At 49.2% G+C, this 12,471-nt stretch overlaps 1 protein-coding gene across 6 annotated transcripts in view; it reads right to left on the bottom strand.

The window, feature by feature from the left end:
• SLC6A17 (solute carrier family 6 member 17) overlaps positions 1-10,466 on the bottom strand; it is a 41,044-nt gene extending 30,578 nt beyond the window's left edge. For 2 of the 6 annotated variants that reach the window (XM_038749670.1, XM_038749671.1), the window contains exons 1-2: positions 10,300-10,462; positions 5,368-5,468 (exon numbers count right to left, since the gene is read on the bottom strand). The gene's annotated coding sequence lies outside the window, so the exon portion shown is untranslated. Of the gene's footprint in view, positions 1-5,367; positions 5,469-10,148; positions 10,207-10,299 lie in introns of those variants that run through there. The other 4 variants (XM_038749674.1, XM_038749672.1, XM_038749669.1 and 1 more) reach the window with 4 other exon arrangements.
• Positions 10,467-12,471: the final 2,005 nt, after the last annotated feature.

The raw sequence follows: 12,471 nt of genomic DNA, 5'->3' as shown, positions 1-12,471 counted from the left end.
CAGTACAGTGCTCTGCACACAGTAAGCGCTCAATAAATACAATTGAATGAATGAATTATCATTATTATTATTATTTTTTTTTTTTTTAGAGAAGCAGCGTGGCTCAGTGAAGAGAGCACGGGATTTAGAGTCAGAGGTCAAATGTTCAAATCCCGGCTCTGCCAATTGTCAGCTGTGTGACTTTGGGCAAGTCACTTAACTTCTCTGGGCCTTAGTTACCTCATCTGTAAAATGGGGATTAAGATTGTGAGCCCCCCGTGGGACAACCTGATCACCTTGTAACCTCCCCAGCGCTTAGAACAGTGCTGTGCACATAGTAAGCACTTAATAAATGTCACTATTATTATTATTATTAGGATAGCAAAGAGGCACAGCACAGCCTTGGGTTCTTTGTGTGATGGGGAGAAAGGAGGGAAAAAACTCTGTACAGATCTCTTCAGTGAATGAAGCTCTCTTTGAAGCGGGGCAACTCTCCCCTCCAGTCACCGACCAAGAACTTACACAACATCCAACTTGGTGTCTGCCTTGTCTGCAGGAAAGGGAAGAGGAAGCCAAGGGACCTAGATGGATACACTCTTTGACAGCTAACTCTTCTGTCTCTCCCTCTGCAGGTGCTGGGCACTGAACCACATGCCCCCCTGCCCATGACCTTCAGCAGGGTTATCTTCTCCAGCCTGCCCAGCCGCATTTGAACTCTGGCACTATTACTGCTGGGGCCAGCCGCTAGAGACTCACCAGGATAATAATAATAATAATAATAACTGTGGTATTTGTTAAGCGCTTACTCTGTGTCAGGCTAAGCACTGGGGTGATACAAGCCAATCAGGTTGGACACAGCCTCTATCCTACATGGGGATCACAGTCTCAATCCCCATTCTACAGATGAGGTCACTGAGGCACAGAGAAGTGAAGTGACTTTCCCAAGGTCACTCAGAAGACAAGTGGTAGAGCCAGAATTAGAATCCATGTCCTTTTGACTCCAGGCTCATGCTGTAGTCATTACACCATGCTGCTTCTCAGGTGATCTCTTAGCAGACCTGACCGGAACTCCCAGGAGCAAGTCACAAGTTTGAAAATGCAGTTCAAGGACGATCCAAATGGGACCGGGAGGGGAGAGATGGGGGGAAAGGAAGTGCCCAGTTCCTGCATGGTCACATAGCAATCGAGGCTCCGCCCAGCCCCCAAATAGCACACTGAAGAGGAGCAAGAACGGAGCAGTGAGTGTTCTTAAGGGGGAAAAAATAATGAGGCACAGAGACAGATAAAAACATCTCCTGGCAAAGTGCTGATCTTTTGACAGCAGTGACTAGAGTGCTCTCTTTAGATGAGCACTGTGGTCTAGTGGAAGGAGCACAGGTCTGAGAGCAAGAAGATTTGGGTTCTCATCCCAGCTCTGCCATTTTCCTACTGGGTGACCTTGGACAAGCCACTCATGACCTTTGGGCCTCAGTTTCCTCATCTGTATAATGGAGATTAAATATCTGTTCACTGTTCCAATTAAACTGTGAGCCCCATTTGGGAGAGGGACTATGACCGACCTGATTACCTTGCCTGTACCTCAGTGCTTGGAACAGAGTGAGCACTTCCAAATACCACTATTATGTACAGATCATTAAATTACATATTACAAATTATTTATTTATATCAATACCTGTTCCCCCCCAGGCTATAAGCTCATTATAGGCAGAGCACGTGTGCACTAATTCTGTTTTATTGTACTCTCCCAAGCACTTAGTGCAGTACTCTGTACAGGCCCCCCAATTTTTCTGTCGTTTGGAAGCCTTTCTCAAGTTTCTGCTTCTCCACTTCCTATCCTGTGCTTCTTACCCTTCATGAAATCTTCATTTCTTCTCAGGTCCTAATTCCCCCCCCACCCCCACCCCCGCACACATCCCAGGGCCCAGAGAGCCTCCCCTTCCTGTCCCAGGGGTTCTGGACCCCACATTTCATTAATTCATTCAATCATATTTATTGAGCACTTATTGTGTGCAGAGCACTGTACTAAGTGCTTAGGAAGTACAAGTCGGCAACATACAGAGACGGTCCCCACCCAACAATGGGATCACAGTCTAGAAGGGGGAAACAGACAACAAAACAAAACATGTAGACAGATGTCAAAACCGTCAGAATAAATAAAATTATAGCTATATGCACATCATTAATAAAATAAATAGAGTAGTAAATATGTACAAGTAAAATAAATAGAGTAATAGATATGTACCAATATATACAAGTGCTGTGGGGAGGGGAAGGAGGTAGGGCTGGGGGGGCAATGGGGAGGAGGAGAGTAAAAATGGGGGGTCAGTCTGGGAAGGCCTCCTGGAGGAGGTGAGCTCTAAATAGGGCTTTGAAGGGAGGAAGAGAGCTAGCTTGGAGGATGTGTAGAGGGAGGGTATTCCAGGCCAGAGGAAGGACGTGGGCCGGGGTCGACCGCAGGACAGGCAAGAACGAGGAACAGTGAGGAGGTTAGTGGCAGACGAGAGGAGGGTGTGGGATGGGCTGTAGAAGGAGAGAATGGAGGTGAGGTAAGAGGGGGTGAGGTGATGGAGAACCTTGAAGTTAGAGTGAGGAGTTTTTGCTTGATTCGTAGGTTAACAGGCAACCACTGGAGATTTTTGAGGAGGGGAGTGACATGCCCAGAGCATTTCTGTAGAAAGATAATCCGGGCAGCAGAGTGAAGTACAAACTAAAGCGGAGAGAGACAGAAGGATGGGAGATCAGAGAGGAGGCTGATGCAGTAATCCAGTCGGGATAGGATGAGAGATTGAACCAGCAAGGTAGTGGTTTGGATGGAGAGGAAAGGGCAGATCTTGGCGGTGTTGTGGAGATGAGACTGGCAGGTTTTGGTTCAGGGAGGGCCACTACCCCAGAGGACACAGTCCTGACTGAAAGCCAAGGAACCTGGATTCTTGCCTCCACTGATTGTGTGTCTAAATCACAATCGGGCAGCAACTTCACCACCACCTTGGGAGATTATCAATCAATCAATTGTAATTATTGAGCACTGACTGTACAGTAAGCATTTGGGAGAGTACAGCCTGGGGAGGAAGGGGCAGCCTGGGTCTACAGTGTTACTCTCCAGGAGGTGCTGGGCAAGTTGAGTGAGAGAGATGGTGGGAGGAGGCAAGAAAACAACATGAAAATAAGCAGGGTCTCGGAGCAATCTGGAAAGGAACAGAGAGAACTAGGTCCAAGAGATGCAAATGTCCTCTCCATTTTATTCCTTTGAGTTTGGTTTTTCTTCTCATTTGGCACAGTAATCTCTGCTGCTGACAGATGGATCCTCCCTGTGTTCGTTTACCTCATCCTTCAGCCTGACCCTCCTTAAATCCTACATTTTCTTTATTTTCTAAGAGTGGCCAACCAAGAGGGTATCCACTTAACTGAGTTACACACTGGGCTATTGAAGAGCCCTTGAAGGAGTATTTATCAAACATTATTAATTACAGCTATCTTGGGCCTCCTTTTTTGCACCAATGAAAGAAATTTGTTTCTTTCCTCATCAGTGTGCCCTAAACAATCCAGAAAAGGTCAGGGAAGGGGGAGAAGGAGGAGAAAGGTTGGGGGAGAAGAAGGAGAAAGGTGAGAGGAGAATGTCTACTTTACTTCAGGGGAAACAAAATCAGAGCATCCAAATGCTGTACTTAGCCAAGCCCCCTTAGTGTGTCAGGATCAGGCCCCAGATTTCTCTGAATCCTGCATTCTGCACTAGATCATCATCTTCAAGGGTTCTTATTGAATTTTGGAAATATCCTGGAAGAGTCTTTTATTATGAGGGAAGATCTTACCATTTCAAAATCCCCAATCTGTCAGCATTTCCTTGCTTTAGTAAGTAGTTCAAGGCCAATTCCTCCAAGAAATTCTCCCTGATTAGTGCCACCCATTTTCCTACCTTCAACTTCCTCTTTTCATGACTGGGTCTATTTGTTCTTATGTATGTAGGCTGTCTGTCCTTTCTCTCCAGTTTGCAAGTCTGCGTTAGACTGTAAACCCACTGTGGGTAGGGAAAGTCTCTACCAACTCTGTTGTATTGTGATATCCCAAGCGCTTATTACCGTGTTTTGAATAACGTAGACGCTCAATAAATACCACTGATTGATTGATTGTAGGTCGTGACCGAGTTAGATCTCTGACGTAGAGCCCAGGACAATGTTCAGAGAGCTCAAGCGAGCGGTGGATGTTACTTCAGAACCGTGGATAGCGCCTTGGTTTTGGTTAGTTTTTTTAGCAAGGGAAGACGGAGGTTGATTGAAATAGTGATGATGATGATGATGGCATTTATTAAAGGCTTATTATGTGCAAAACACTGTTCTAAGCGCTGGGGAGGTTACAAGGTGATCAGGTTGTCCTACGGGGGGCTCATAGTCTTAATCCCCATTTTCCAGATGAGGCAACTGAGGCCCAGAGAAGTTAAGTGACTTGCCCAAAGTCACACAGCTGACAATTGGCGGAGCCGGGATTTGAACCCATGACCTCTGACTCCAAAGCCCGGGCTCTGATCCCCAGTGGAGGAGGACGTATCGTAAGGGAGAAAGGATGTAGCTGAAACTCTCACCTAGTGTGTTTCCCTCCAATCTAGAACACAGTCCGAAGGAGAAATGTCAGCTTCCCTAGTGGCACGGGATTACATGTGCACGCATTCACACAGATACACACACACACCAGTGCCCTGTACAGACTGACACACACCAGTGCCCTGTACAGATTGAAAATCCCATGGGAAACAGTTTTACCAGCGACCCCTCTGGCATGGTTTTTAAATCTTTGAATCCTTGGGGTTTTATAATGAACAAGAAATGTCAATGGCAGAACCACTAGAAGCCGATAAATATGTTCCACTTTTCAAATGGAAAGTTGGTCGCCAGAAGCAGCATGGTGTAGTGGATAGAGCACGGACCTGGGATTCAGAAGGTCATGGGTTCTAATCTCGGCTCTGCCACTTGCCTGTTGTGTGGCCTTGGGCAAGTCAATTCACTTCTCTGGGCCTCAGTTACCTCATCTGTAAAACGGAGATTGAGACTGTGAGTCCCACGTGGGACAGGGACTGTGTCCAACCAGATTTGCTTGTAACCACCCCAGCGTTTAGTACAGCATCTGGCACATAGTAAGTAAGTCCTTAACAAATACCACAATGATTATTATTAAGTAGCCGAAGTGCAAAATCCAGAGGAAAGCAAATTACACTATTAACTAGAAATAATAGAATGGTTAAATAAGTAGCAACTTCTTTCCAGGGGAGTCCACGGGCTGGGAGTTGAGGGCCTCAAAACTCCTCTGGAGCATTTCCAAACTTCTGGGTTAGAAGGAGAGAGAGGAGTCTGAAAGCTAAGTCCATTTCCCCACATGGCCCAAATTTCTGCCCCTTACCTGAGCAAGCAAATGATCACGGACACCAAAATCCTGGGCTCCCACTGGAGTTGACTTGCTTCCCCAGACTCACAGATAGGTTGAGCATTGACTTCCAGAACCTGTAGGCAGTGGGATTTGTTTTTGTTTTTTAATGAAAAGAAAATCCCAAAATGGGCATGGCTTCACAAAATGGTTCTGAATGGAGCAAAGGCTTCTGGGAATATCTCCTATTTGAGTTCCAGGCAGTGGCTGCTGATACAGTATGTTCCGATTCTCTAACCTCAGGCACCAGAACTTCTCCCCACACTGTTCTCAGGCTGTTTCAGAAATGGCAAGGAGACCAAAATTGTGCATACGCATGTGAGAATGTGTGACCACTGCTGTTAGTGTCAGTGGTTTCTCAGAGACACAAGAGCTGGAGAAGCAGACTGGTTTGGTGCCAGCTTTTTTTAAGAAGGGAACAGATACTCTATCCCTGAAGGGTTGGAGAGAGGATCAGGAGTATGGTTTGGGGGTGCAATTACTGCTTCAGCACAGCTTCCCTCCATAACCCCCCTTTTCTGGATGAGCTAAAATCAAAAAAGGATGGCAGATTCCCTCTTCAGGAAAAGCTGAAAGCATCTCCGGTATGTGTAGTTTTACGCAGGGTTCTCTGTCTTTAGGAGTCTGACATCCTGACTCCTCCAGGAGTGAAATCCAAGCCCACCTTCCCCTCTCCCCGGTCTCTCATCAGAAGCCAGTTCTATCCAGATTGCTCAGTTTCGGAGAAATCAGAGGTAGGAACAGGAAGTCTATACCTGCTGAGGTTCTCACATCCCTCCTCTCAGCATCCAACCCCTGACTCAGCCCAGAAGTCAGTTTTAAGAGACTCCAGGTTTGAGGCTGAAGGTGACTCCAGCAGAGCCTGGTAAGGTCTCTGGAATTTAGCTTGATGACCACTCTATTTAACCCCCAAGATACTTTGATAAACGGCCTGAGGCTCTCAACTCCTAGATGATGACTCACTTTCATCTTGTATCTATCCATCAGTGGTAGTAGGCCTTCCCCCAGCCCCAAAATGCTGCCTCACTTCTCTGACTAGATTCCATATCTTCCCTTTGTCAGGTAACTAAATGGAAAAACTTGTTCCTAAGAGAAACTCCTGGCCGGGACCTCATCTGAAACAGGATTCTGGCCCACAGCCAGTAGGGAAGATAACCTAGAATGAAAGATAACCTTGAGAAGCAGTGTGATCTAGAAAAAAAGAGCATGGGCTGGGGAGTTGGGAGACCTGGGTTCTAACTGTGACCTTGGGCAAATCACTTAACTTCTCTGGGACTCAATTTACACATCTGTAAAATGGAGATTAAACACCTTTTCTCCTTCCCTGTAGATTGTGAGCCCCATGTGGGACAGGGACTGTGTCTAACCTGATTATGTTGTGTTCACTCCAATCAATCAATGGTATTTATTGGGTGCCTGTGTGCAGACTGTTATTCTAGGGCTTGGCACATAATAAGCACTTAACAGATACGACTTTTTTTATTATTTTTATGATAACCCTAACAGGGCTGGAACATGGGCCAGGAAAGTCTGGTTAAAGGTGATCTTTTTTTTTTCCTCAAAGGATTCTCAGGAGAGGAAACTTCCACTCTTGCTCTAAGCAACCCATCCTTCCTTCCACTGGACTATTTCACGATGTTGTTGACTGCTTTAAAGGGAACATGGACAGAAGTTCCGATTGTCGCAAGACAAAAAGAAAGAGATCTATGGGGCCTTGCAGTCCTGCTTTCCTCCAGGAATTCTCCCCAGCCTCTAAAACTCTCCAGCGGAACTAGCTGGGCAGGGCCGGATAGAAAGCCCCCACCACCCAGAGCCAAATGTGCCCTGTGAAGCCTTTCTGTCACAGTATTGGGCACGTGGCTGTCTCCTGACACCAACACCCCAGCAAGATAATCTCAGAACTGAAGCAGGGTGGGGGAGAGGGTGACCTGAACCCTGAAAAGCGGCGTAGCCTAGTGGAAGGAACCCGGGCCTGGGAATCAGAGGTCCTGGGATCTAATCCCGGATCTGCCACTTGTCTGCTGTGGGACCTTGGGCAGGTCACTTCACTGTTCCTCAGTTACTTCATCTGTATAATGGGGATTAAGACTATGAGCCCTATGTAGGACAGGGACTCTATCCAACTCAATTATCTTGTATCTACCCCAGTGCTTAGTACAGTGCCTGGCACATAATAAGTGGCTAACAAAAACCATAAGAAGAACAACGCCATGCATGTAGCAGCCATTATCACAATACTCTAGAAGCACATACCAATTTTTTCCCACTTCTTAACCTACTGCTCTTAAAAGTAGGAATGTGACGGCTGTTTATCAGCTTCCCAGAACACCAGGAAGTAGGAAGAGGTGGAAAGAGCAACAAAGAATTCAGATAACCAAGGGGACCACAGGTTCTGATGGAGCAAGAGGGGAGATTAACAGCAAGATCCTAGGATATCACAGAGGTCAACGTATCCAGAACCTTCCCAGCAAGCTCCACACCAATACCTTTCAGGCAGATAGGGGATGGAGGAGCAGGGCTGGGGCCTGAAGCTGGCTCACACACCTTCCACCCCTGAAGCCCTTTGCCCTGCACTCCCCTGGATTTAGGAAGCAGGCCGTCTTAAAAACTGTGGCCCCTGACCCTTTTTCAGACCCTTTTGTTCTGTGCTCACTCACTCATGTCCTGTCTCCTCGCTCACCAATTGGGGTGAAGGTGGGATCCTAACCAATAAAGCCCCATTTAGCCAGTTGGAGTCTCCCAAGTTCTGGATGTTTTCTCTTCCCTCTGCTCACCACTGAACTCTGTTAGTTAAATTCTGCAAGCACCCACACGGCTAGCACATGATGCTGCGTGTGACTGGGGAAAAAACAAACTCACGCTCATCAAAGCTGGTGGGCACGACTTGCCTGAACACACTGAGTCACGCTCGATGGCTGGGCTGCAGACACTCCAGAGAAACATCTTTAGCGACGTCTTTAGTGATGGCTGGTTCGGGAAATATGAGAGCTGCCTTGGAGCGGTCCAGGTGGGGTGGACACAGTCAAGGACACCTGCTCATGCAGCCTGGATATCGGCCTTGACTCAGGGCCATCAAATTCCCCAGGGGCAGCAAGACAGGCATCCGGTTCAAAACTGCTGATTGTCCCTGAGCAGTGTGACCAGTGGATAGCCCATGGGCCTGGGAATCAGAAGGACCTGGTTTCTAATCCCAGCTCTGCCACTGCCTGCTGGGTAACCTTGGGCAAGGCACTTCTCTGTGCCTTTTACCTCATCTGTAAAATGGGGATTAAGACTGAGCCCTGTGTGGAACGTGGATTGTGTCCAACCTGATTATCTTGAAACTACCCCAGCACTTAACACCATGCCTGGTACATAGTAAGTACTTAACAAATACCATAAAAAGGTGGTCTCTCTGGGAAGGAATGGAGCAAGAGAAGGATTAAGAGGATGCTGTGCAAAGTAGTTCATGAATTCATTTATTCATAGGTTTTAATCTCCTTTTGGGTTGGATTCTGCCTCAGCTTGAACACTAAGGCAAGGTGACTCCTGCCTGCTATGTTCTAGGGACATCATATGATTTCTTCTGTATCACCAGCCTATCCCCACTGAGAAGAGCAACGGTACTGGAGGATTTAGGAGATGAGCTGAAAATCAGGATATCCAACTAACCTAAAAGCAATCCCAGTTTAACCTTATTCTCTGGAAACTTGCAGGAAATGTGCCCCATTACTGAATTCATTTCCTAGGTCCCTGAGGTTCCTGGAAGTGTCTTCAAAGGACACCCCCCAGCCGACCTCCCTAACACTGGCTTCTCATCCCTCAGCCTAGTTATCCTATTCAAGCTGTTCTAGAGGCAAGCAAATCCACTGAAATCTCCACCAATGTGATCAGAGTTGAAAATTCAGGTCACACCTCCTCCAGCCTCCACGAAAATGAAACAAAGTGTCATCTGCACACAGGCCCTGGGGGTGGATTATAGGGTGTTCCCGGCACTCTGGTGGTGAAAGGTCGAATCCCTCCAGATTTGTTTGGTTCGGGGGCTTTCAGAGACCCCAGATTTCCTTCCAGGTTTCTAACAAGCACGACTGGGCAGACCAGGAACTTCTGAAGGTGTGGCGAGTTCGTGCATGGGGGAGGAGTGCGATGACGAATGCCAAGCCCTCTCCCCAGATGGCCACCTCTCTCCCGTCCACCCCCCGGCCAGCAATAACCTCCATAAATATCTCGATTCTGACGAGGCGGATCCCCGCTTTGAATTTAAAATCGGCAAACCCTGGGCCTGGGAATTAAATATTCATCAAGGGCGTTCGTTCAGCCTCTCCTTCCCAATGTTACTGTCAAGGTCAAACGAGCCTGGGGCTGAAAGACTTGGGAGAGGGGTCCGGCGGGAGGGAGGGCTGGGATCTGGTGCCCCCCGCCCCAGGAGAGGTATCCTGTCCTACGAGAGGCTCCTCCAGCACCTTGTCCCCCACGCTCTGCAGCAGGCTGGGGTCAGCTCTTTAACGGAGCTGTTGTCTCCCCACCTCCGGGCATCTCCAGGACGCCTGGGGTACCAGGCAACTTCCCTGCCCTGCCTGAGAAAAGGGGTGGCACCGATCAACGGGGCGAGGGGTGGGATCCCGAGGGGCACTCCGTTGACCCCGGGAGGAAGAACCGGGGCTGGCCTGAGTGCGGAGGGAGAGCGTCCCGGCCTGGCAGAGGATGCAATCGGATACCCCTGCAGAGCCCCGGGCCCTGAGGATGCGCGCAGACAGCCCCGGGCGGGTTTCACCTACCTGCCCTGCACGGGTGCCAGCCTGGGCCTCCAGTCCTTGCCCAGGGTCCTGGCGTGCCCCCTTCGGTGCCCGCCCTGCCCGGACCGTTGCCCAGCGGAGAGGTGGGCACTGGCTCACTCCCTCCCTCCCTTCCCTCACCCCGTCCACCCACCTCTGGGCGCCCCGCCCCTTGGCACTCCGCGGCGGCTGTGCCCTCCGGGGGCGGGCGGCGACGGCGGGTACCTGGCTCTCCGACGTCCCGGCCCGGCCCCAGCTCGGTCCCCGGGTCCGTCCCTCCGCCCGCACCGGCCGAGCTGCTCTGCCCCTTGGCACGGGCGTTGAGCATCCTCGGGGAGGAGGGAGGCTGCCCGCCGGCCGGGCGCTCTGACGCACGCTTGACTCACCGCGCTGCGCGTCAGTTAGTGCGCGGGTGCGGGAGGGGAGGGGGGGTCCCAGACTGAGCCTCACTTTCCCTCATCTCCCCCTCCCTTCCACGGCCCCCTGATTCGCTCCCTTTGTTCTCCCCCCCCCCCCCCCACCAGATCCATAATTCTCTTCATGTATATTGATGCCTGTTTCCTTGTATTGACTGTGAGCCCGTTGTTGGGTAGGGACCGTCTCTATATGTTGCCGATTTGTACTTCCCAAGCGCTTAGTACAGTGCTCTTTTAGTACAGTGTTCTTTTAGACTGTAAGCCCACTCTTTTAGACTGTGAGCCCACTGTTGGGTAGGGACTGTCTCTATATGTTGCCAATTTGTACTTCCCAAGCGCTTAGTACAGTGCTCTGCACGCAGTAAGCGCTCAGTAAATACGATTGATGATTGATGACTATGACTGTGAGCCCGTTGTTGGGTAGGGACTGTCTCTATATGTTGCCGATTTGTACTTCCCAAGCGCTTAGTACAGTGCTCTTTTAGTACAGTGTTCTTTTAGACTGTGAGCCCACTCTTTTAGACTGTGAGCCCACTGTTGGGTAGGGACTGTCTCTATATGTTGCCAACTTGTACTTCCCAAGCGCTTAGTACAGTGCTCTGCACACAGTAAGCGCTCAGTAAATATGATTGATTAATTGCTCTGCACACAGTGAGCGCTCAATAAATACGAGTGAATGAATGAATGAATGATGTCTGTCCCCCACGCCCCCAGACTGTGAGCCCATCGTGGGCAGGGATCGTCTCTATTGCTGTATTGTACTGCCCAAGCGCTTAGTATAGTACTCTGCACACAGTGAGCGCTCAATAAATACAATTGACTGAATGAAGGAATGAATGATCTCTGTCCCCCACGCCCCCAGACTGTGAGCCCATCGTGGGCAGGGATTGTCTCTACTGCTGTATTGTACTTCCCAAGCGCTTAGTACAGTACTCTGCATACGGTGAGTGCTCAATAAATACGAGTGACTGACTGAATGAATGAATGATGTCTGTCCCCCACACCTCCAGACTGTGAGTCCGTCATGGGCAGGGATTGTCTCTCTTTATTGCTGTATTGTACTTTCCAAGCTCTTAGAACAAGGCTGTGCATACAGTAAGTGCTCAATAAATATGAATGAATGAATGAATGAATGAATGAATGAATGAATGAATGAATGAATGAATGAATGAGACCACACACAGAAAAGGAATGAGTCCCGAAGAGTGAGGGTGTTGCAAGGGAGGTAGAAGGGGGCTCATGGAGAGGAGAAGGTTATGGGAAGGGAGGGGTTTCATGGGAGGTGGGGGTCTTAGTGAGAAAGGGGTCACAGGGAGGATAGGGTCCCCGGGGAAGGAGTAGGTAGGTCACATGGAAGGGTTATGGAAAGGCAGAGGCAGTTTGATGGAATACTCTCTCACCTTCTCTCACACCCACACACTCTCTCTCTCTTTCTGTCTCACTCACTCTGCCCTGGAGTCTGGCTGTTGAAGTGGGGAGAGGCAGAAATAGAGGAAGGAGGAGCCGTCAGGGGCTGACAGTCCAGTGGAGCAGAAGTAGACAAGACTCACCAATATTGAGCAGGAAGACCTACAAAACCAAATGGACGGAAAATCCCAGTGTCAAGGAAATGACAGGTCTAGCCCAAGGCCTAGAGTAGCTCTCCTTACTCTTTGCCATCAAACACTGGGTCCCTCCTAGCTCTCTGCCCTGCCCCCACTCCAAGCCACCCTTTCCCCTGCTCTCTCTTCTCCCCTGTCAGTGCAGTGTCCTGGCCAGGCCAGGCTCCGGGTTTTCAGAAAAGCTCCTGGTTTCTTCTTTTTTTCCTGGTGAACTAAGGGCACTGGCCATCCACCCAGTTGTTCCAGGAAGGAATGTCCTGGTTTCCCTGCAAGACTGAAGCTAATCAATAATTTGGTCAGGACTCATAA

This window comes from Tachyglossus aculeatus, chromosome 7 (genome assembly GCF_015852505.1).
Source record: "Tachyglossus aculeatus isolate mTacAcu1 chromosome 7, mTacAcu1.pri, whole genome shotgun sequence".
NCBI lineage: Eukaryota > Metazoa > Chordata > Mammalia > Monotremata > Tachyglossidae > Tachyglossus > Tachyglossus aculeatus.
Note: the sequence above shows the minus strand (reverse complement) of the source record. Positions and strands in the feature narration are given on the sequence as shown.